The 23,019-nt window shown below is 37.7% G+C and overlaps 1 protein-coding gene across 3 annotated transcripts in view; it reads left to right on the top strand.

Annotated features, from left to right (window-relative positions):
- The window catches only part of LDLRAD4 (low density lipoprotein receptor class A domain containing 4), a 285,075-nt gene that overhangs the window by 27,839 nt on the left and 234,217 nt on the right, over nucleotides 1–23,019 (top strand). For 2 of the 3 annotated variants that reach the window (XM_062570082.1, XM_062570080.1), the window contains exon 2: nucleotides 14,874–14,960. The exons of the other annotated variant lie outside the window; for it this stretch is intronic. The gene's annotated coding sequence lies outside the window, so the exon portion shown is untranslated. The remainder of the gene's footprint in view (nucleotides 1–14,873; nucleotides 14,961–23,019) is intronic. 3 annotated transcript variants of the gene reach the window in all.

Genomic DNA, 23,019 nt, shown 5'->3' with positions numbered 1-23,019 from the left:
CATTTGAAGTGGAATGTAAAGAAGCGCCTGGAAAGACATTACAGAATAGCCAACATTCTTCATAGGTTGTAAGGAGACAACTTTGTTGCCATCAAGAGTACCCTCGAGGTAGTTTTTCTGTGATTGCTCATTTTGCTTGAACACTCTCTGAGTTCACACACATGGCTTCCTTTTTGCTTTTTTTTTGACTTATCATGACTATTTGGTGTGTTTCCTAAGTTAAAATACATGATATAGTAAAAATGCAATTAGGGATCTGTAATTCGATGGGTAAGAAATATTTCCATAGTTAAGATGATGCTAAATATTTCATTTGAAGTAGAAATACTTTTCTTTTGCAGTTAATTTAATTTTTGTCTTAAAGCATAATTGTTGTACAAAAGAAAACAATTTTCAGTACCTGTTATATTCTTCTTCAAAAAATTACACTTTTAAATAAAAATAGAGGAAAGTTTTAAATTGCTTTTTGGCTTGAGCCCTATTTTTGTATGGCTGCAACTTAATGATTACAATAACTATAATTTAAAATTCTCTTGCTCATTTTGGGGTGGGACAGCATGAGCTATCAGTTCTGATAATTGTTGGGCATCTCATTCTTCAATATTTTTAGCCTTCAAAATGTGAAAATGAAAACATAAAATGTATGCCCTTTCCTCTATAGCCAGCTCTATATAGCTATTGTCGTGTTTGTGTATAAATGAATTCAGCTGGTATGGCAGCATATGTTAGCTGAATCTGATTTTAATACCGTGGGAAAAACACGTAAAACATCTTTGCCTTCAGCTTAGTGGATGTCTGTCTTTTAACTAGAAATTTTGTTAAAATCCTGTGGCTTAAGGTTGCCTCTTTTAAATAATAAAATTTAGAATAATTTCTTGATATATTTTTTATGTTCAGGACTTAAGTTTGGATGAGTGCTGTTGAGCAATTTGCCTCTCTGAAGTGATCTTTTTGCACAAGCTACACTTGATACTTGGACATTTAGCAGCAAAAACTTTGTCTACAGAGAGAGTAAATAACTACCTCTATGATATATCTCCTACCACTCAGTTTCTGGAATAACAGAGTTAATTTGTTGACAGTTCATCGGAATTGAGGTGAAAAGATCAGCTGTAAAGGATGCATCTAGGCTAGACAGGAAAGCTGACATAGGGGACAAATTGCTTGGAGAGCGTCAGTATGAAACATTGTTCACGTACCCCAATTTACAGTAAATGTGGGATCATTTATAACATCTGTGAGATGAAAACATGAATGTGATTAAAAAGTAATAGTAATCTGACTGACAGTGCAGTTTTTTTGGAAAGCAGACTATAGCCTTATGTAAAAGCTGTTCCTTACTTTTGACTTGAATGAAAACATTCCTGTCAGAATATGGAAAAATGAAATGTTTAACAGTTTACTAAGTGCAAATTTTAAAATGAATTTTCTGATAATAAAATATATTTTAGGTACTGTTTATATGGCTCTCACAGAACTCTCTTCCCATATATTCTGTAGCTATTATAGAGTACACGTGAGATTGGTATGTTTGGGAAAGTGGAGAGTGCAATACAGAAAAATTAATTTGTGTTGAAATGTTTGCATCTAGTAGTTAGAATTTTGTTTAAGCTTGGTAGAATTTTAGAAATGTGTGCATTATGTCTAGTGACATGAGAGAACAAACACATTTCCAGTTTTCCTCAACGCAGATCCTCAGCTGATGTAAACTATCAAAATGCCAATGCTGTTAATAAAGATTTAATTATGCTTTTTTAAACCAATGGAAAATCTGTCCCTCTGTTTCTCATTTCACAAAAGTGCTGCTGTTTTGTCTGTTTGACTAGAGTAGTTTTTTTATTAAGAAATTCTTAGTATTTAGAAATTTGTGAATGAAATCCAGACGAGCAGTTCCTCTCACTGAAATAATGATTCTTGTTTTATTTTTACCATTCCTACAGAAATGTTGTAACTTTTTCTTCTTGTCCTTTTCCATAGTCCTCCATCCTTTGAGGTCACACTTTGGTTGACTTAATTTAGTCCAGAATTGGAACTTGAGTTCCATGAAAAGAGAGGATAAATACTGTTGAATCCGTTTTGGAGAAGAGGGTTAGGAACACAATCAGAAATGGCAAATTTGGAACAATACAAATACATTGAATGCATTTTATGTGTTCCAAAAGCATTTGATGCTACACATAAATGAGATGCTGTTTTTTAGAGTACATGTGATGTCCTTTATATTTGGTTTTGTTTTTCTAATTTGTGTGTTTAAGGAAAGCTGTGACAGCTGCTCTGCTTGGTTAAAATAGTTAGATAGTAAATAAGACACTACAGATTAGCATAGCTTAGTTGGAAGTTCACCTAAATGACCTTATTTTTGTCAAAGTTCTTGGACTGTAAATGGCTAGTTCTATATCTACCGAATGCCCTTTATTGTTAGTTTGTTCCTAGGAAACGATAAAACATTTTTTTTCCATAAATGCTCTTCTAAGCAGTGTATTAAATGCAAGAATCAAAAGGGGCAGAGAGATAGAGTAATTCTCAATAAACAAATGATTAAAAACAAAACTATACTTGATGATAAGTGTCCTTTGAAGATGACCTGTGATTATAGTCCACGGTTTTGCTGTCATTTAAGCTAGAGGGGACATGTGTTACTGTCTTGCTCAATTGATGAGATTGGATGGATGACTGAATGATGAGACTGCAAGCCAGGTCTTTAGTGTGTCAACTCATGCCTAACTCAGAATGACAATATACATGCGAGGCAAGTGTCTTCATTCTATTACAGCTAAGCTTCTAGTTACTGCCTTTACTGTGTGTTAATGCTGTAGATGCTCCAGAACAGACCAGAGAAGATAAAGATGGCCACGGACAGAAAGAGTGGGTAATTTATGTATCTAACACTTACTACTTTTTATTTTTTCTTCTAATGTTTTTATATAGAAATAAATAAAGCTCTTTGAAAATTGTGGTGAGTTGGTGTCTTTGTTTTCAGTGCTGCCTATGTCAATCATAAAACTCTGGGAAGCTACTTGTTGTTTTATTACTATTAAGTGATAATGCAAGCCTAATCTATACTGTTTACGTGAAAGACTTAGGAAGATTAAGAATTTTAACTAATGTACTTTCATTGGTGTGCTTGTGAAGTAGGAGTATTTTCTGCAAATATGCATTCTGTTTATGTAGTACTGGACCAGAAAAGGGGTCTCAAAAAGCTAGCATCTTTAACGTACCTCCCAGAACTGGCTTTTAGACCATGCTGTTGAGATGTAGAAAACCTGCCACTGATGCAGTCAGTTATCAGCTGTTTGAAATGATTTGCTGCAAAAATTTACGTTATTTTTGTAAAACCTATCCTCTTTAACTGTTGTGGCAATACTTACCACTACAAAAATTTATCTTTCTTTTTCGGAGCTTGTGTAGCTCGCTGATTTCTAGAAATTAGTATCCAGTGCTTTGTTTTTTTAAAAAATTATATATACCAACAAGGTAAGACTTGGTAACAGCATGTGGGCTAACAGTAGGCTCTTTTACTTGAAGGACAACTGAGATTTTTTTCTGTTCCTTTCACTGAAATTTTCTTTTGTCCATCAGCTTCAGATCTTGTGCCATGGCTGTGTTCAGACTGGCCAGCGGGATTCATGTTCAAGGTCCCCATGTTCATGCTCCCCATGTCGGCCTTTGCAGTGGCTGAGTTGAGCACTGACGTTGGTTGTACCGGTTCAGTCAAGACAAGTTGTTTTTATACCGCAGATCTTTAATGCAGCCATCTGTCCGTCCCGCCCTATTCAATCATACTTCTGTAAGATTCGTTTTCTAGATTTAAGAAACAACAGTGCTGTATCTTCTAATCCCTTGAAATCTTTTTATGTTCTTGTTTCATGGCTGAGCTTAGCACTGTTTCTTACCAGTGCATTGAAACTTCGTGTCACAGCCTTCCCGTCATTGCGTTGACAACTTGCTTTTTCTTCTCAAAATACTGATTCTTAATTTTTCCCTTTCTGAAACCCTGCAGTGTTTGCCGTAATAACAACCTCTCTGAGTTCTTGCTAACCCAAGTGTACCACAGTTTTTGTTTTTGAATATGTGTATAAATTAGATCTACAGGAAAATTTTTTGCAAATCAAGAGTCTCCAAAGGCAAGCAAAGAATCTTTCCAAATAAAGTCAGCAACAAATGCTGGCTTGACAGTCTTGGTGATGAAGTAATTGATCCCTCTGCAGTTTGAAAGTCCCACACAAGCCCTAGCAGTGTGCCCTGGCTCCTGGTGCTATGACCTTCTTGGTCTCATGGTTGAACGTGCTGAAGAACATGAGGTCAGACAGTGGGTTGAGAGGACTGTTTGTGGCCCGTATTTGCCAAGAATTGTGTGATAGTTTGTGACATTTGTGCAAGTTATTTAACAGAGAAACACCTTTATTTGAAAACTTTATTAATTGCTTAGATGTATTGCGGGTGAAAGCTTTGGTGAATGAAGTGTACTGCCAATTTGCCCTGCAAATCTGTCACTGAATTCCTTGGTCAGTGTGTCTCAGCTTGGGGCCAAGGAGGCAAGTTTGTTTTGGTGGCCTGGAACAGCCTCTCCCATCCTTCTGCACCCTCAGCAGTTTTCCCAGTCTCTTGTCAGCACCTGCTTCCTCATTGCTCTTCCTGTGCTGTGTTTCTTCTTCTCAAGTTCAGCTGTAAGTCAGCACTGGGGAATGCCTTCCTCTGCTTCTCCACAGCTTCCTGCATACTCTCCTGTGCCCTTCTTGTTGTCCCTTCTCTTGGGATGTTCTCCCTCGTGTTACTCCCTGTCACTTACTCACTGGCAGCTCCCGCTTGTCACTGCTGGTGCCATTTTTCCTATGTATTGTACTAAAAAGCTAGAAAATGCCAGTTTTAGGGCCACCTATAGAGCTTGGGTATTACAGTTTCCAACATAGGACAAATGAAGTTTGAAATCAAGATAAAAAGCAGGGTTTTTTTCTGCCTGAGGTGAAGGATCAAGGGCTGCCGAAAGCAGGGTGGTGTGTTCTGTGTGGGCTGGCCCCTCAGAGCAGCTCTCATGCCCGGCTGACCAGCCCTAAGTCTGCAGCGGGGTCCCGTACGTGGGTGTCCTTTTACTCTGTTTCAGTAAGTGGCCCTCACTGCTACTGCTAGTAATATACTGGCCCGTCACACAAACACATCCTGCACTTGCATTCTGAAAAAATCGTTGGGGGACTAGGGGTGAGCTTTGATCATACTGTGTCTGTGTTTTAATCCTGCTTTTTAAGTGATCCTATGCAACTGCTGTATTATGTTTTGTAGAGTACAGGAGTGATAGTTGCCTTCTTCCCAGATGTGTGAATTTTGGGTTACGTGGAAGTATTAGTCCTGATCATTAGCGAAGGAGAGCATGGAGAGCTTGGAGCCCTAGTTGCAATTCACAGTTCCTCTCAAAGGGGAAATATTGCTTTGTAGAGGAAGTTTTTTCTTCCACAGTTTGAGCTCTTGCCTAGCATATGGGTAGGTAGGAAGAGTTTGCCAAATGTGTGATAGTTACATAAAATATGCAACGTTTGACAGATCTGAAAAGGGTTATAATAGACAATCTCCTTGCACTCCTCCCCGCAAAAAGTAAAACAAAATGAAAAGTCCATCAGATTTTCTTTCCCAGTTCGGGGATCCTTTACGTTAGTGTGGAAACCCTGGCTGTGAGCGTGGGCTAGCAATGGCTGGAGCTGTCTGAGGGCTTCCTACTAGGTGAGTGTTAGGTATGATGTTATTTCAAATAGCAGTGTTTTGTTTTGTTTCTATTTGCTGTTGCTATTACATACAGCATTACTTTTGTGTATGTGTGGGAGATTATTCCCCATAGCTCATCTCCATTTCCAGTTCTGCATCTGCTGTAACACAGAGATACTACAGGCTACTTGAAGTTCTCAGATTTCTTTTTGTTTCTTTTCTCCATTTTCTGCCTCTCCCATTTTTAAAGCTATATTAGTTTTCTGAGGCATAAAGTGAAATTAAAAAAGAAGTAGAGTTGTATTTAAGAACTGGGGATTATTTTGCTTTACTGGAGATATTTAGCCAAGTTGGTGGTTTGGAAATATTTTCATGGGAACTGCTTGAGCTATAAGTTATTGAGACAAAATTCCATAAAAATAACTGAAGTCCTGTTATAACAAGGTCATTGCTGGCAGCCTTAAGTTTCAAAACTTTCTGTAGCTGCAAGGAGGGAAGAATTATGGAACAAAATGGTCTGGATTTTTTGGCAATTTTCTGTTTTTCTTTTTAATAAATTAACATTTGGATTTGAACCCCTTTGTGACTGCTTCATTTCTATTCAGCTTTTACTCTGTATCCTTAATAAGAATGACACTGAGAAACAGAGGTTGGGAAGGGACACTTTTTTTTTCTGTTTAAAATTGGTTCCGCAGGATGGAAATTTGGCAACATGTGTGGAAACTAAGCAAATCTGTTTACAAAACTCTCTGTCTCTTAATAAAATGAAATGAACTAGAACTCTCAGAGATTTTACTGCTGAAACTGCATTTTGTTGAAATTTTCCTTTGTGTTGCTTTCTTGTTCTTTTCAGCTTTTTGAACTATTAGTTGTCCACTGTGAGATGTAATTTAAATAAGGAGGGTTCCAGCAGTCAGCTTGTTACCTGTGCTTTTCAGAACTTTAAGGCAACCGTTCTAGGAATAAGCCAGATTTAATGAGTCTGAAAGTGATGATGTCAAAGCAGCTCAGGGTATGACAGCTATTGGTAGTAGCAAATCTTAGGAAGGTACTTCTGTGAGAGGTGTCAGTGCAGATTTCTAGTGAAAACTTAAGGGTTGATCTGTGGCTGATGTAAACACAAGAACATAATGGAGTAAGTGCAGTCAGTTTCCCATCTCCTCCCTTAAATAACTGTCAGATCTTTACAGACTTTGGTGGGTATAGCCATTGCCTTCATAGTGTGATAACAGGAAACAAGTAGGATGGGAAGATGGAATGACAAAATTCCCTATACTATTAATTAACTGATCAGCAAAAATGTGCCAACAGGGAGATGGAAAAGGATATATTAATCTAGTAAATAATAGTAGAAACTTATGTAAGAACAAGGGGAAAACTCAGGAGAATTTGTGACTTGCTGAGTCAAAATATTTTCTAGTGCTGTGCAGTTGCCACCAGTCCCATACATCTGGCAAACAGCAGTAAAATATTTAATTTTTTTAATACACATTTACTTTTTGTTCCTCAAAATAAATGCTGTTAGAAAAATGAGTCAGAGCTTGACTTCACTGAAGAATTACAGGAGGAATTGTTGTTGTTCTTGTGCCTTTCCTATTTCTTAGTTACATGTGAAGCCATACGTAAAGGATGGGTTTAGAGGTACCTTTAACTCCCTTGCTGTTGGCTTCAGAATATCCAAACGCTTATGATGCTTAAAAATACAAAAAAGTAGAAAATTACGTTATTTTGTTACCTAAAGGTTTGTCTGCAAAGATACACAATTCATTTATTTCAAGGATAGTTTATACTTCAAAATGTGTTATTTGTGAATGTGTTAGAGTACCTACCTGAACAAATATAATGTCCGTGGGAAGAATCAGCATTTCTTTTTTATAAAAGGATCCCACTCAAACGTACTAAAGCCCTTTGAAGGAGTGAACATTCAGGTAAATAAAAAAAGATGTGGATGATAGTCAAAGGTTCTTGACACAAAGTTCTCTATGAGAAGGAAGCTAAACAGCTGTGTGTGAAGAGGGAGGGTAATGTCATGGACTAACTACATGGTTAAAAGATGGGAAGAGTAGGGTAGAAATAAGTGGTTATTTCTCACAGGGGAGGGAAGTCTGTAGTGTAGTTGAACTGGTGCATTCAACATATTAAAAAATGGAAAAGGGGTTCATCAATGAAGTGGGCAAGTTTGCTGATGATGGGAACTTGTTCAGAGTAGTAAGAATGGAGAGAACTATGGAGAACTGGAGGAGTGTCTGACAAGGTGGTGTGGCTAAGTTGTAGAAGGGCAGAAAAATGCAGATAAATGGGAAGTGATGGGGAGAAATAACAATTTCGCTAAAAAATGTTGAGCTCTGAGCTGACTATCAGTCATGCATGAGATTATAAGGTTATGTGGTTATGATAAATAGCAATGTGAACATGAACTTAGTGCGCTATGTTGATCAGAAAAGCAAATCAAATGCTAGGAATTATTTATAAAGTAATAGAAAATAAAATAAAGGGCATCATTGTTGCCAGTGTATAAATCCATGGCTCACCAGCATCTTGAATAGCATGTGCAGTTCTGGTCCCTTCAGCTCAGAAGCAATAGATTGGGAAAAAACGTGAGAAAGCTGCCTATGAAAAGGCTCATGTACAAGGGAATGATGGTGAAAACTGGTACTCTTTAGCCTGGGAAAGAAGACACATTGGAGGATATGCTGGAGATCTGCTATATGATGAGTAGTAGGGAGAGATGGATGTGTTTGTTCACTGTCTCTTCCAACACAAGTGCTTGGAGGCATCAAATAAAGTAAGAGCATGAACAAAAAAAGAGGTGGATCTTCATGAAATAATGTGCAAAGAATACTATGTTTGTTCAAAGTTTAAGTGGGTTCACTTTCTGAAACTACATGCTCAAGAGAAGAAGATTCCTGTTCTTCTGTAGTTGTGTGTAGGCTGTAATGGATAGGTGCGCTTTGAATCCTAAGTGTTTTCTGTGGACTTTTGCAGTTTTGGTTAGCCTTTTATTTCCTGCAGTAGTTTACTACCACCGACCTGTAAAACGTGAGATAAGCAACTCATTAAGCTTAATTAAATGGCTTCCATATATGTATAACCTTTATGTATAACCTTATTTTAACCTTTTTTTTTAATTTTTGAGCAAAACATTTTTATTTTTCTTCTCCCTCCTTCCTCAGTTGCTTAGGAGTATAGAGCATCTTTACTTGGATTTAAAAAAACAATCGTGGATTTAGTTTCTAGTAAACATTTCTATCATTTCCTTTGTAGAAAATAAGTCTCTCAGTATGTGCAAGAACTTCAGGAGTGTGCATGACAGAAGTTCTCTCGTTTATAATAGTGTTATTTCATTGTCAGCCCTGGATTTTTACTAGGAGGTATGCCCGCTTTAGCCATGCCTATTCTCACTTACAGGTAGTGGTGAAATTGTGTGTTTTAGCCCCCAATTATGGCTGGTTCCTTCTTCAGTATATTGCCACCTTATTCTTGAGCAGTCCTTCTTTAAGCAGTGTTGCAGGTCCCAAGTTTGGGGCACAAAAGCAATTGTTTGTGCTAAGAAAGGTAGACGCTCCCTGCCTCAGTATCCTTGTCTTAAAAATGTGAGATGTTTTCTTTGAATAAGCCTTTGCCAGTTTTGGAGCTCAAGCTGGTGAAACTGCAGATCTGCCACTGAAAGCAGGAGAATAATGAGAACATGCAAAGCTTTTAGGTGCAACTCCTCCTGCACCTCCCTGGCTTGGGGGGGCTCAGATCAGCTCCCTTCTTCCTCAGGTCACTTACCTCAGCAGCTACATGCACTGTATTCATATTCTGAGTGCATGAACATGCCTGTGCCTTCTGCATGTTTTATATGCTTTATGCCTCCCCTCTCCCGCATGCTTTTCCTCCATTCAGGGCCTGTGCTGTATTCCCTGAACCCTCACTGGCGACGTTAGCCGTCATCCTTGTCAGCCTCACCAGGGAACCCTGGGCTGGTCTCCATTGCTCGGGCTGTCGCATCCTTACTCCTTGTGCTGTGTCTGCTCAGTGGATCTGAGTTTCCCAGGCGGCTGAAGCGCCCTGGCAGGCACACATGTGAGCCTGCAGCACGTGCTGAGCCCCAGGGAGGGATGCAGCCTTTAACGCAGAGGCTTTGCCTGCCGTCATTCCTCACAGTGCTGAGAGACTGTCCTTCGTTTTTATTCTGATGACACTTTCTCTTTTAAGAAACTCTCTCTCTTGCAAGGTTATCTGACTGCGAAAAGGGCCAGTACCCTTCTCAGTTATTCAGTATTTGCTGCGATACTCTGATGGAGTTGTGTGTAATGTTTGGCTCTTAAATCAAGAGACAAATCCTAGGATGTTCCTGAATGCTGTTGCAGAGAAAGCATGAATACCAAAGTTTAACAGGAGCCCAGGTTTCCTGATGGTAACTTGTTGTGCTAACAGCAGATTCATTTGTTTCCTAATTAATCAGAAAGAGTGTTCTTTTTCTTTCAGCCATCTGGTGGAGAGCATGTTGTTTAGCTTTTTGCTATTGCAAATTGGAGCTACACAGGAAAAAGGATGTTTCAACTTCTGTTTTGGCTTGTTTTTCTAGGTTGAGTCAGTATAGAGCACGTTAAAACGTACAGTAATCATTGCAATGGTTGCTTCTTGAGGACTGCGAAAATTGGGCTTAAATTTTCTTTCCTGAAGAGACAAGGTGACAATATTGGCAGTTCAGTTGCTCATTATTACTTGTTTTATTCCATGAAATTAACTGTCAGACAAAATGATGTTCTCTTTATGAACTGCAGAACAGTTCTAAGATGCTGAATTTGTTACTGCTTTGTAGAGAATAGTCAATTTTGCTTTTACATTTCTTTTTTGGATTAATGTCAAAAATATATTGCCTGTCATAGATTTTTTTGCTGAGTGTGCCATTAGCTTGCTAACTCTTCACAAGGATCTTAAAACATTGCATTTTATTCTCCGGAAGTCCCTGTAGCACACACTTTCTTTGGAAGCTGTATTGTTCATGTGGAATATTTTTCCAAGGAGCAGTCTGTCCCTGTGTGATGTTTACTGTATTTTTGCCTTGCAGCCAGCAGATTTTAGTACAGACTTGCCTGGGGGTGGCCTTGTCCTATTTTCCTCTTAGATGGTTCTGGCATTTATAGAGCTTGGGAGATCGTGCTTCTGAATTTTCCAGTCTGAAGAGCTCAAGCCAAAACAGCAGGGAAGATAACAAACCTGCACGTTGTTTGGCTTACGGCAGCTGGGCCTGTTTTTCCTTTGACCTAAAGCAATGGCAGATTTTCTTAGCTGTGGTGTGGAGGAGGGGGGAAGTGAAAAAGAGGAAGGATACGTGAGGAAAATCAGTTCTCTTTTGCTTGGAAACAGCATACCTTTTTTCCTCCAATCCCTCTTCTTGCACCTCTATTATAGGTAAGTTAATAAACTTGAAGTTATTTTTATATCATCTGTAGGGATTTTCTTTGAGTTAGTATCTGAATACCAATTACTGATGAGAAAAGGGACTGTACTATGTTTTAATATTGCGTTAGCATTTAGAGCCACAAGCCCTTTTTATGTTGTAGTATTGCTGAGCTTGCAGAATGGACTTTTTATTAGAGAGGATTGGCTCCTCTCTAGTTCTTAATGACACTTGCTAGCTTCTCACCAAATTGTGTTATCGCCTGGCCTCTCCATCTTGGTCAGTTAAAGAAACTCTTGCCAGTTAGTGCACAGAGTCTCTGCTGGGGGTGAACTTTGATGAATGAATATAGGAAAATTGGAAATATCCCCACAGACAGGTGGCTCAGAGAATACAGTAACTCTTGGCCTTGTTCTAAGAGAGTCTCTGTTTTCTGTAAACACTTTCTCTACAGCCTTCCCCTCTAAGCGAGGGTTTCTGTGGAAACAGAGCCTTCACTTCAGCTGCCTTTTACCTGTCCTAGTCCTATATTTATTAACAGATGTTTTAGTTAAGTTTTGCCTTTATGTAACAGGAATATGTAGCTGTGTCACAGAGTGATTTTATTCCTAGAGGAATACTTTTTAATGGGATTGAATTCCAAGCTTATGAGTTTGAGGAGCATAGGAAAGTTTCCCCAAAAGTTTGTGAGGACAGCAGTGACTGTATAGGTGTACTACATGTTCGAAGGGGAGCAGAAATTGGTACTGCCCACGTATGGCCAGCAATTCCAAGGACTCACCCTGATTAAGCCAATTTAAAAAACATAGTTTCTGTAGAGATTGATAGGATTCCTGCTTGTGAGTCTGCAGTGTGGGACAGACAACAGACATACCCTGAGTGTTCTCGGCTCAACGTAAAGGGAAAGAATGAATTTGCTTTCTTCCTACCTGTTTTAGTGTTTTCTCCTTTCATATTGTTCAGTTTGTAGTTCGTTCTTATGCTGTGTGACATCTTCATAATAACCTCTATTGTAAAGACTTCAGTTTCTGCTGTAGTTCCAGCAACAGATGGGAGTGTAGAAGCTACAGAGCTGCTGCTTCTATGAAGAAGCTATTTTACCAATTCAGTTGTGCAAGTGCTAATCCAGAAAAAAAAGAACTTTCTTAACTGGCAGTTTGTATCGATTTCACTCTCCTCTTCTTGGCCCTGTTTGCAGTCCTCTGAGTTTGTCAGTGCTGCACCCAAATTATGTTTCACACCAAAGGGAACATTATACGGACCTGTGGAAGAAGCAAGCGGAGTGTCAGTCACAGCAGAGGCACTTCAGTCTGATGGTTTCACGCTGAGATGAAAAGGGTCAGTGGAGAGTTCCTGTGGGAGAGCCACCTCTGTTTTTTTTGGCTGAGTAGTGGGAATGCGCAGACTTGTGAGAACAGGCCAACAAGGAGCTCTCAGAAAATTCAGTGGCTTCAGGATTGTTACCAGTGACGTGAGAGGCCAGTATTATATAGGCGAGCAATCAAATTCTGTGAAACTAGTGTGTTTATTTTCTGGTGTTTTTTCTTTCCATTCTTCAAGTACAGTTGTCAGTGTTAAGAGTATGAGGCTTTCGTTACTTTTTAGATTAACGTGATACCTTCATGTTTTCAAGCTTTACCCTTTGTATATAGGGGAATTTTGTGTTTTAATTAGATACATTAAAAAAGAATATAATCTATTTTGAGGTGGTAATTCATCTCATTTTCCCTTAATAATCAACTCTTTTCAGTATTCTCGGTACTGTAAAATATTGACATCATCTTCATCCAACAGGAACCTTTTCCGCTTTATGTTGCCCTTGTTTGCTGATCTGAACTGGCCTCAGTTAATTCCTGTTTCACATCTTTACCTTTTTTTCAATAATGGTCCAAACTCTTAAAACAGAAAGAAAGGACCCTCAGACTTCTATGAATGTTTTCTGGCAACTTTTATTACTACTCTTCACCTAACTTTTTTTCACTAAATATACTAATTCGCATAATTTGTCTACTGTTATTTAACAGATTTCCTTCCCATGTTAAACTTAGGTAGGCTGTAATCACTGCTTGCTTGCTTTTAATGTTTTCAAGAACTTCTTCCTCAGCATTAAGTAGTAGCAGATCTGGTAGATTCTCTGTTGGTATTCATTGCTGCATAACCAAGTGCCCTTGAAGTCAAAAATGAACAGCCTTGAGTTAGCCATAGAACAATACTGACTTGAATTTTAATTTAAAAATTTGAGGAGCTGGATAGTAAAATGATTCTTTAAATCTAAAATACAATAGAGTGGAAATCTTTGAGACAAATTCTAATTGTGTGAACTGTGTTGTATCAGTGGTTTAAAATTAAGGTTAGGTCACCACTCTGCATGCCAGTAAACAGTTTAGGTACAGTTATATATTAAAAAAAACCCTTACTTTCAGTTGCTTAAATATTTGTGTTGAGTATTTTGAAGGAAGTGGCTTGTTTATTGTGGTTTTAAAATAACAAATAAAGTCTTTCTTGATATACAGTGTTTGTATCTTTTTTTTTCCTTTCTTCTCAACTTAGTTATGGTTAAAGTTACATCTGTTCTGTAAAAGTTCGTTGTATTTTTCCTAGAAGGTATATTATACCAGAGCCTCATAGCTTATTAAAAAGTATTTGAATTCTGGACAGTAAAGTGCAGTTACATCATCCAAATAATTGCTATGTTGGGTTTGAGAAAAGTTTATCCGTCGTTGCATACAATATATGCAAAAATCGATGGATGCAAAGTTATTTGCAAATACAGCTTTGGCAAACCTCCTCTGGAATTCTAAGAGGGTTTTCCAGCTAGACTTAGTCATTTTTTCCCAAATGTCTTGGCATAACTGATCACTCAGGAGTGACATATGGTAGAAACATGCTCTAAGGGACAACTCTACCGGATGGCGCACAGCACCACACAAGATAGACAGATGGTGGCTTATTCAACCTTGGAAAAAGTTTAATCCTACATATTGGCAAGGCGGCCTGGGTACTGAGAGAGAGGCACACACATGCCTGCGAAATCTGAGGAAAAGCTTTTGTGAGTTTGTTTGCTATTACTGAGAGAACTAGAAGAATTGAACTGATAATACATAGGATAAGTATCAGCAAAATTATATGCTCAACGTTCTAGCAAGAAAAAAGGGAAGTTTCTTAGAAAAACGACATCTTAGAGTTAGCAGAAAATAAAGATCACTTAACTTTGCACAGCATCTTCTATACTGAAAAATGTTTATTCAGCAAGGCAGATGAAAATTTACCTTAACCTCTACAGCTGTGGCTATTCATTAATTGAAGCTTCTAGCTTCTAGAAAGGATATTTTATATTTTTCATGGTTTTACTTGTAAACATAATTTTGCTATTGGTTTTGTGAAGTGCGTTAACCCAGAAACTGTAACCTTTCTCAGAAGAGTAATCTTGAAGAAATGTAAATTCAAACAAAAAGTTTCCAATTCTATGATGCAAAATTAAAATTTATAGCAGAAAATGCAAGCTGCATATTTTAGTTTTAAAAAACAAGCAGAAGAACTTTAGGCTTTTCATTTTAATATCTTTGTGTTTAAGACAGTTGAGAGAGGCATATAGTGTTTCAAATGGGAAAATGTGGTGTGGCTTGTTTAGATACCTAGAAAAGAGTGCATCAACTCTGAAAGCTTTCTGGAAACCTGTAGTGATTGATCTTCTAGATCCACTGCAGTGTTTTGTAAGGATTTTGAAAATACTGATCCACTGAGAACACCGAGGATTATATGCAAAACTTTCTTCTTCTTTTTCTAGTAGATCACCCGCTATAGTCACAGCCAGAAGGAAAAGAAGCATCTCCTGACTTGCTGGGCTTCAAGGATTTCAGTTATGTTGTACTGGGTGAGTAGACTAGACAGGCATTTTTTTCTGAAACTTTTCTAGAAATGTAAATATAATTCAAGTAAATTAATCTTATACCAATATAGGTATACTTCAGTCAAATTAACATCATATCAATAACATCTCAATCACAGTAACACGATCTAGTTGATACATATTTTATAGCAATAATATAACTGTATGTGTCAATGTGTGTGTATAGATATATACATAACTATAGTTAAATCTAAAAAGTAATTTTTAGATATGGGAAGATTGTGGTGTGTCATCTCTGATATTTTTCTGTGGAAATACATTGATTTCAAGGAATTGTCTCATGTTGAAGAGTTGAGGAATGAAGGGAAAAGAAGTGAGCTGCTCAGAGTAGCCAACACTTGGATAGTTATTTGCCTGGGTATGGAAGACCCAGCTAATACTTATTTTGCCTAATCAGAGAAAGAACTTGAAAATGAGGTTCTGGCCACTGACCCATCAGCTCAAATGCCTCATTTGGCATCGAATGGCACATTATTTTAAAGCATAGTGCAGTGTGAGAGATTGAAAAACAGCTGCAGAAAGAAACTAATTCAATAACCTAATGTTTAGGATATGCACTGAAGAAGCACTATCAAATTCCTACTTCGAGCTGAGAGTACTCTTATGTGATAGAAAGTCATGCATGTTTAGGACTTAGTAAAAATAAACATTTAATCTTCCTGAGGATATGAGTACCTTTTAAATGCTTATTTTCTTGTCACCCTTTTCTTTCTTTTGCTGCTCTCCATTGTGGGAAATGATGGTGTACCATATCATAGCTGAACCCGAAGGTCTACAGTAATTGCTGCAGAACTAGTGCAATCATTCTATTTTTTTAAATCTACTTTAACTAATTATTACAAGACTTAGTCAATACAAATTTTAACAATTAAATTTGTGCCAAAGTGTACAGTCAGCAAAATACGGCGAGTATCAGGTTACTCTCTGCCTAGTCCCTACATGAATTTCATACATGCTGCACAGAAGGAATGAGCATTCAGTAGCCCATCCAGCCCCCTATGACAGAATCCTGGCTTACTGTCACAAAGTATGCCTCTGGGTCTTCTAAGAATCATTTATTTGTGAGAAAGAGAGCTACAATCTGGTGAGATGATTACAATTCTGCACATCCACAGATGACACCTTTATGACTTAGATCTTAAGTTCCGACTCAGGAATACCTGAGTCTCTTGAAAATTTGAGTTACACTTCATCAAATTGACATTTTTATAATTTATAAACTCAGTGTGATCCTAACACTGTTAAATACTGAACATCGATGCCTGTGAATCATCCAGCTGCTGTTGGGATCGAGTCTTGCATCTCCCTGGCCAGTGACAGTGGAGATCATTAAACCATGATGGCTGTCATTCAGATGGGAACAGTTTGAGATAATAATGTGAACGTGTCCAAAATAAAGTCACTTTTCAGCTTACTTGTGGGACTTATATTTGGGGGCCTGAAATGGAGGAAGAATTGGAATAGTGGAATGGAGACTTGAAGACACAGATATATATGTATATACATACATATATGTGTGTATATATATATATATATAAAGACATTTGAGAGGAACAAAAGGACTTGCTTTTATAGCAGGATTATTAAGTTATGTGATCAGATGAGGAAGGGAGAAAATATCTATGCAGGAGAGAAGCAGCCTTCAGGTTTTGGAAGATAAGTTGTAGTAAGTGTTTTTTTTAGAGGGCTCTGATCCTTAGATCACTGACTCTCATGAGTGGTAAGAAAACTGAGATAGGAAACACATGTAGCCTTATTTTGTCTAGACTTACGTACCTTGTGCGCTTCCTAAGTAGAGAGTGATTTTTTTTTTTTTTTGAGTTTATGAACTTGTGCATATTTTCCTTCAACCACCAAATGTCCTGGAAACCCAGAATACCCTCAAGGTTAGATTTTCTTGTTCAACTTGATGTGAAATCTGGGCAGGATGTGGGTTAGCGCTAATCATGGGAGCCTGTGGCATCCTGCTCTGCCAGGTCCTGTTTTTCTGCAGATGTGGTAGTCAATACCAAAGCAGTTGAATGCAGAAACTAGGAAAAGAATTGACAAGGAGGTAGTTGAGCCAAACCAAAGGAAAATTAGAAGATGGTTAGGGCAGAGCACAACTGTATGTACAGTGTGTGTAGGGGGGGGAATTCTACCATACTAGTTCATGTTAATTGCTGCCTCTGAAGTTACATTTGAGCTGAAACTTTAAAAATGGAACTAAAGTATCTTGTTGCACACCTCAAGGAATAAATATAGTCTTTATTTGTTGCTGCTGTTCCAAGACATATTGTCAAGAGGTGTGGCCAAGCAGGGTGAAGGAACAATTTAAAAAGCCTTGTTTGGTAAGTAGACTGGTGGTAGAACAGTATGAGAAAGTTTTAGTTGTTGTCAATATATGTATTTTTTTGCCTTTCTGGGAGATCTTTTTGGAGATACTAACTCCCAGTTTAGTACTTAAACCCTTTCGCTCCTTCCTCTCCCTGTCCCATCACTCCTTAAAAGAACACCTGAAACCCCACTGCTATAAAAACAATATCATGTGGGTTTGATGTAAGCGTGAGTAGGTAGTAGCGATGTACACTGTAGGTGATGTCCTTCTCTCAGAATCTTAAATTCAGATAAAGCTGAAAATGGCTGTGATCACTTTTGTGCATTCTGGCTATCCCTCTTTGTTCTTTTTCCCTCCCCCCTTCCGCTTATGCTCACTTGCTCTCTCTTTAGTTTAACACAGTTGAACAGCAGTGAAGTGTAAAATGTGCTTTTGCCAAGGTCAGTTTCTTGTGATTACTCGCCTGTGGCAACTTATGCCAGTTGCAACAGACTGAGTCTCAGCAGTCCACAAAGTCACACTGGTGCTTATGCAGAGGACACCCAGTGTAGGTTATAGTAACTGTAGTCTGGAATAGCTTGCAATGCTGCGGAATATTAGCAGCTTGCTTTAACTCTTCCCTGCTAGCTTGCACTCCTTCAGTGGACTGGAGTCTCTTCCACAAAACGATAGCTTGTCCTCTTCTCCCGAGAGCCTCGAGGAAGTTTATGCCTAGATGAAGTTCTTGGTGTTTTTTTCTCTTCTGATAGGGAATTGCCTGAAATTACAGGCAATGTTCATAAATGAAGAGAAGATAAAATAAAGCATTGCCAAAACAATGAAACACTGAAAAAATATGTGTTTTAGAATGCTGTATATATAGTTTGTGTGGCTGGCTTACTTTTGGGGAAAGCTGTATCAAATCCTGTTCTATTGAAATTGATGGAAGTTAGAAGAGAAAATGTAGATATAAATAGTAAGAAGCATTATGGAAAGATTTAAGGAGCTGCTTTTTAAAGCAAAAACTTGAAAGATAGAGCACATAGAGTTTTTTAATCCCCTTTAAAATGTTGTAGACATTCATATGCCTCAAATAATTTCTTGTTTAGAAGCTAATAATGGTTTTGACTGCTGTGACGGGAGAAGGAAAGTGAGTTTCCCCAGGCAAGAGCATATGTTTCAGCATGGAGATAGGGATTCCTGCATCCCATTCTGGTGTTCACACTGGACTGACTCTATGGTGAGGGAGAACTCCCCTTTCATTGCCCTTTCTCGTCTGTGAGTGAACTGATATCTCTCTTTATGAGAAAATGTTATATTTAGAACACAAAAGCATAGACTTCCTTGTTATTTTACTTACTTGCATTACCATCTATAATATATCTATTTTTGTTCTGAAAGTATTCACTTCTGTAAGAAGCATTTGGATTTTGAGCTCTGTAATACTGATCTTGAGGTGTCCCTCACTACTGAGTGCTAGAAAGGCCATAAACCTAGATGATCAGCTCAGGGGCTAGAGCTGAGTTTTGACCTTTGAAATTCAGTGAAGTGCGAGATTTCATTGCTTAAAACTGATTGCTATACGGTTGTGCATTTGATTTAATTTGAGACTGCGTTACTGTATACTGAAAGCTCTCCTGGCTTTGGGTTTGGCTTTGACATGATTCCTGCAAGTAAAATAATGGCTCAACAGTCATGTTTTGATCTTGTAAACACTTCAAGAAAGCACTTTAAGAAAGGCTTATCTGGTATTTTCTGTTTAATCTTGCTTCAAAGATTTTAAGAAGGATTTTTATTGAGGAAGATGTGACAAGGTGCATGTGTTTTGTTGCAAGTGTGATGATGTGTGTTTTGAACTGACATTTGCTTACTGCTTATATGGTTTTCAGAGCCTACCTGATTCTATCCATACTTGAGCCCCCATTCCTTTGCTTTTAATAATGTTTTTATCAGTACAGCTCTTACAGAAGCATGCACTGTGATACCTCTCTTCAGACTTTGTGAAGGCTCATCTCTAGACTGCGCTTGTCTTTAAGCTGGAAATTCATGGTGAAAATGAGTGGTGTTCTGTGTCTGTGCTGTGGTGTGTAGGCTTGCAGCACTTGCGGTGATGGAAGTTGTCCTCTAATTATTTTAAAGAGAGGGTAGAAAACAGTATCACCGTTACAAAGAAACAACTGCACTAGTAGAAGTTCAGTGACTGAACTTAGATCAGCTAAGAAATGAGCAAGTGAGTGTTCCTGAGTGTGGTAACATAGAAGCATTGCATTAGCTGTACTGACCAGAATTCAAGCCATTCATTTTCCTTAATTTTAAGGATCTTGAGAACAGGAGAGAACAACTCAGACACAGAAGTTGGTTTTGGAACCTTTTTAGTGACATTCCTGCAATAGGTTGCTAGTGATGCACGCTCTTAGGATTTCCTAACCAGTAAATTCAGCCTGAGCAAATGACTGACAGGTGAGATCGAAGAAGTCTGCTCAAAAACCAGAAGTGATTCAAATCTCTGTGCAGAGCTCCTAAACAGTTTTTAAAAATTGATTAGACTTTCACTATTTCTCAAGTTCTTGCCTCCTGGGTTCTGGGTGATAGCAGAAATGCTCTGCTGCACACAATGAAGGTAGCTCTTGTTTTATTTTTGGACCAGTCAGAATCCTGAGCTGCTGAAGTCGTGCAAGATTTGCAACCTAATGTTTTAAACTCATGAGTTGAGATGGGAAAGCTTTTTAGGGGATTTATTCATTCAATTCCTATTAGTTTAAAAGGGAGCTGAGTCAGTCTCCTGGCCAGCTTTAAAACATCTATTGTACTAGTTCAGATGTGCTGGAAATAGACACTTTAACATATGGATACAATTCTACCTTTTTAATGTTTCTGCAGTTTGTGAGTACCACAAGACATTTCCCTTTCTGAAGACGACCACTGCTGACTCACTGAACAAAGTAGAGGAGTGCCTAGCATTTCACACACTCAGTGCTATATTAGAATGAGGAAATGAGCAGTAAATTTGTGCTGTGCCACAGTACATCTCCTCTGTGAACATTTGGTGTTTATCTGTCTTGGTTTGGGGACAGTGGAAAGACCCCTTCTTAGCATTTAGTTCACATTCACGCATAAGGGTAACTAGGAGCAAAGCAGCCGTGTGAACAGAAGTCAGTAAATTCAGAAACAGAAAACATTCTCCTGTTCTTTATAAAAGATATTGGTTACAAGCCTTTATTTGGGTTAGCTTGAGGGGATGATAACTGTGCTTTGCCTCCTTGGAAGATGAAAGGGGCCCAGTTAGTATATTGGTTTTTTTTTCTATTTCTCTTTTTATTGGCAAGATTATTTTAAAGCTTCTAACAACTTTTAACAAATGCTTATTTTGTATTTCAGTTATGACAATACAGCATCATCCTGATAGTTCTTTTTTCATATCAGACAGGCAAAATTCAGTGATGAGCATGTAGGATTGGGAGGCAGGGTTTCTTACGGTTTGTTAATTCAGTCTGTGACGTTTAAATTATTGCATGACTTGGACAATCTATAACATAGTTTCAATTTCCACATGGGAAATATTACCTAATAATTTTCTGTCTTGTGAGTGCATGTGGAGATTAACTTTGTAGAAGGAATGAAGCATTTATTAATAAACAATCATTTTTGCTATGTCATTTTCTTATTTGTAGCAGTGACACTGATAATGCTAAGAGGAATATAAATGAACAAACATTTAACTGTAAATAAAAGACACATTTAAGTAATTTTCATCACCTTCCACTAAAGCATGTGCATTCAGTAGTGTCCATGTTATGGCTAAATGTTTTGATGATTTTAAAGAAGAAATGACAAATACTGCAGTAGAACCCAAGGTCATGCTCGATTGTTGTGTCTTCGTATCTCACCTACAGGAGATAGGGCACATACCTCACCTACAGGAGATATCAAGCACGAGGAGTGCTTGATGATCTTGCTTTAAAGGCCTGTTAAATAAGAGTATTGGAGAAGCAACACACATTTGAAATACAACTTAATTTTAAAACTTTATTTTTGATGGATGTTTTCTGCAGTACAAGTATGATGTATGATTAAATTGCACTATATGGCTGTATGACTATTTATATTTTTTATTATTCTTACATTGTTTTGTAACCCCATTAAAGAGAAATAAAGTGTTTTGCCAATCTCTGTTTCCAGTGTCACAGCTATCATTTGTTCTGATTGCAATATAGGAAAAGGAGCATTACTTTTGAGTTACTTTCATTGGTCAACTTCAAGGATGTGACTGAGCAGCACAGATTTTGAAGTAGTTCTTTTTTTTAAAAGACATTGTTTTCACCATTTTATTGTCTCTTTAACAAAAAAAGCCGTCTAAGTGTTTAATTTTTGATTCTTTTTAGTTTCACTTAGACTTCGGTGTTTTTTCTACTATACTTTAAATATTAAAAATAAACTTGTGATAAACAGCCTTTGGGTTTAAGCTGTAATTGCTTCACAGTGCTTGTATGTTTTGGATGTGGGCTGGAAATAAAGAAACGAGATAAATTTGAAGAACAGACAGGAGGAAATGCACTTGAAAACTCAATTTGCTATAGAAGCTTGGCCACAGAGGTCATTTTTGGCATGGTGCTGTGTCTGAGCTCTTGCCTGACAGGAGTAGAGAGCTCATTTGCCTGAGTTTTTTTTTTTTTTTTTTTTTTTTTTTTTTTTGTTATCATTGTAGTCCAATTTTACCTGAATATTATTTAAAAAACCCACAAATCCAGCTATTTTACTAAATTTCATCTGCTTTTATAAATTTGTGCTAAGAGACTAGCAGTAACTGAGTTGCCACTTAATGAGCCTTTGATTGGGATTTCATTCAAAATGTTCTCATTTCCTCTGCCCATGTGGATGGCATGAAACCTTGCGCTCTGCAGCTATTGAGAAGACAGCTGGGGAATGTGGTCAGACATGCTAACTAACCTCCAAGATTTTACTGCCTGCAGGGGTTACTGAAGGTAACTAGTCATGGTTTTGAAACATTATTCTGAGCACACATAAAAGAAATATTCAGCACTGAAAATATATAGTTAATTAATGTTGCATTTTAGAGTTTTGTAATTAAATGAGACTTTAAGACAATCTTCCAGCTTGTGTTATTGATGGAGCTTTTTATCTCCCTAGAATGAAACCTGAAGCAATGGATTATGAATCATACTTTCAGTGTTCCACTTAGACTGGCTTGAATCATCAGTGATTTTTTTCTTCTGGCATGATTTGGGGGAAATGCCAGTTATTTTTTCATGTGTGCTTGTTAATTATTATTGACTGTTGAATAAAGATAGAGATGAAGGCAGCCCAGCTGAACACCTATTTTCGTTTAGTCTTGAGTTTCTAAAGTGTCACATGAAATATTGTATGATTGCACAAGAGAAACAGGAAGATGCAAACTGATGATTCTTTATTGTTAGTGTCAAACAAGGATGGTAACAAGTAAGTCCTAAGAGCTTATTATCCTACTCATAGTTCCTTTGTCTTAATAGTTTCCAGATGTATAAGATATCAGAAATCTCATATCTGAAAAACTACCCTTGTAAATAACCCCCAAAACATGGAGTTTTTTGCTTTTTAGGTTTTCTTTAAACTGCTTGCTGTCTATTGATAGTATGCAAATGTAAACAAATTATTCTGGTCATGTAAATTGTACTATACTTAATAATCCTTCTTTTATTGGATAATGTTATTTTTAATGTTACGTTTCTC

The sequence above is a fragment of the Rhea pennata genome, chromosome 2 (assembly GCF_028389875.1).
Source record: "Rhea pennata isolate bPtePen1 chromosome 2, bPtePen1.pri, whole genome shotgun sequence".
Taxonomy (NCBI): Eukaryota; Metazoa; Chordata; class Aves; order Rheiformes; family Rheidae; genus Rhea; species Rhea pennata.
Note: the sequence above shows the minus strand (reverse complement) of the source record. Positions and strands in the feature narration are given on the sequence as shown.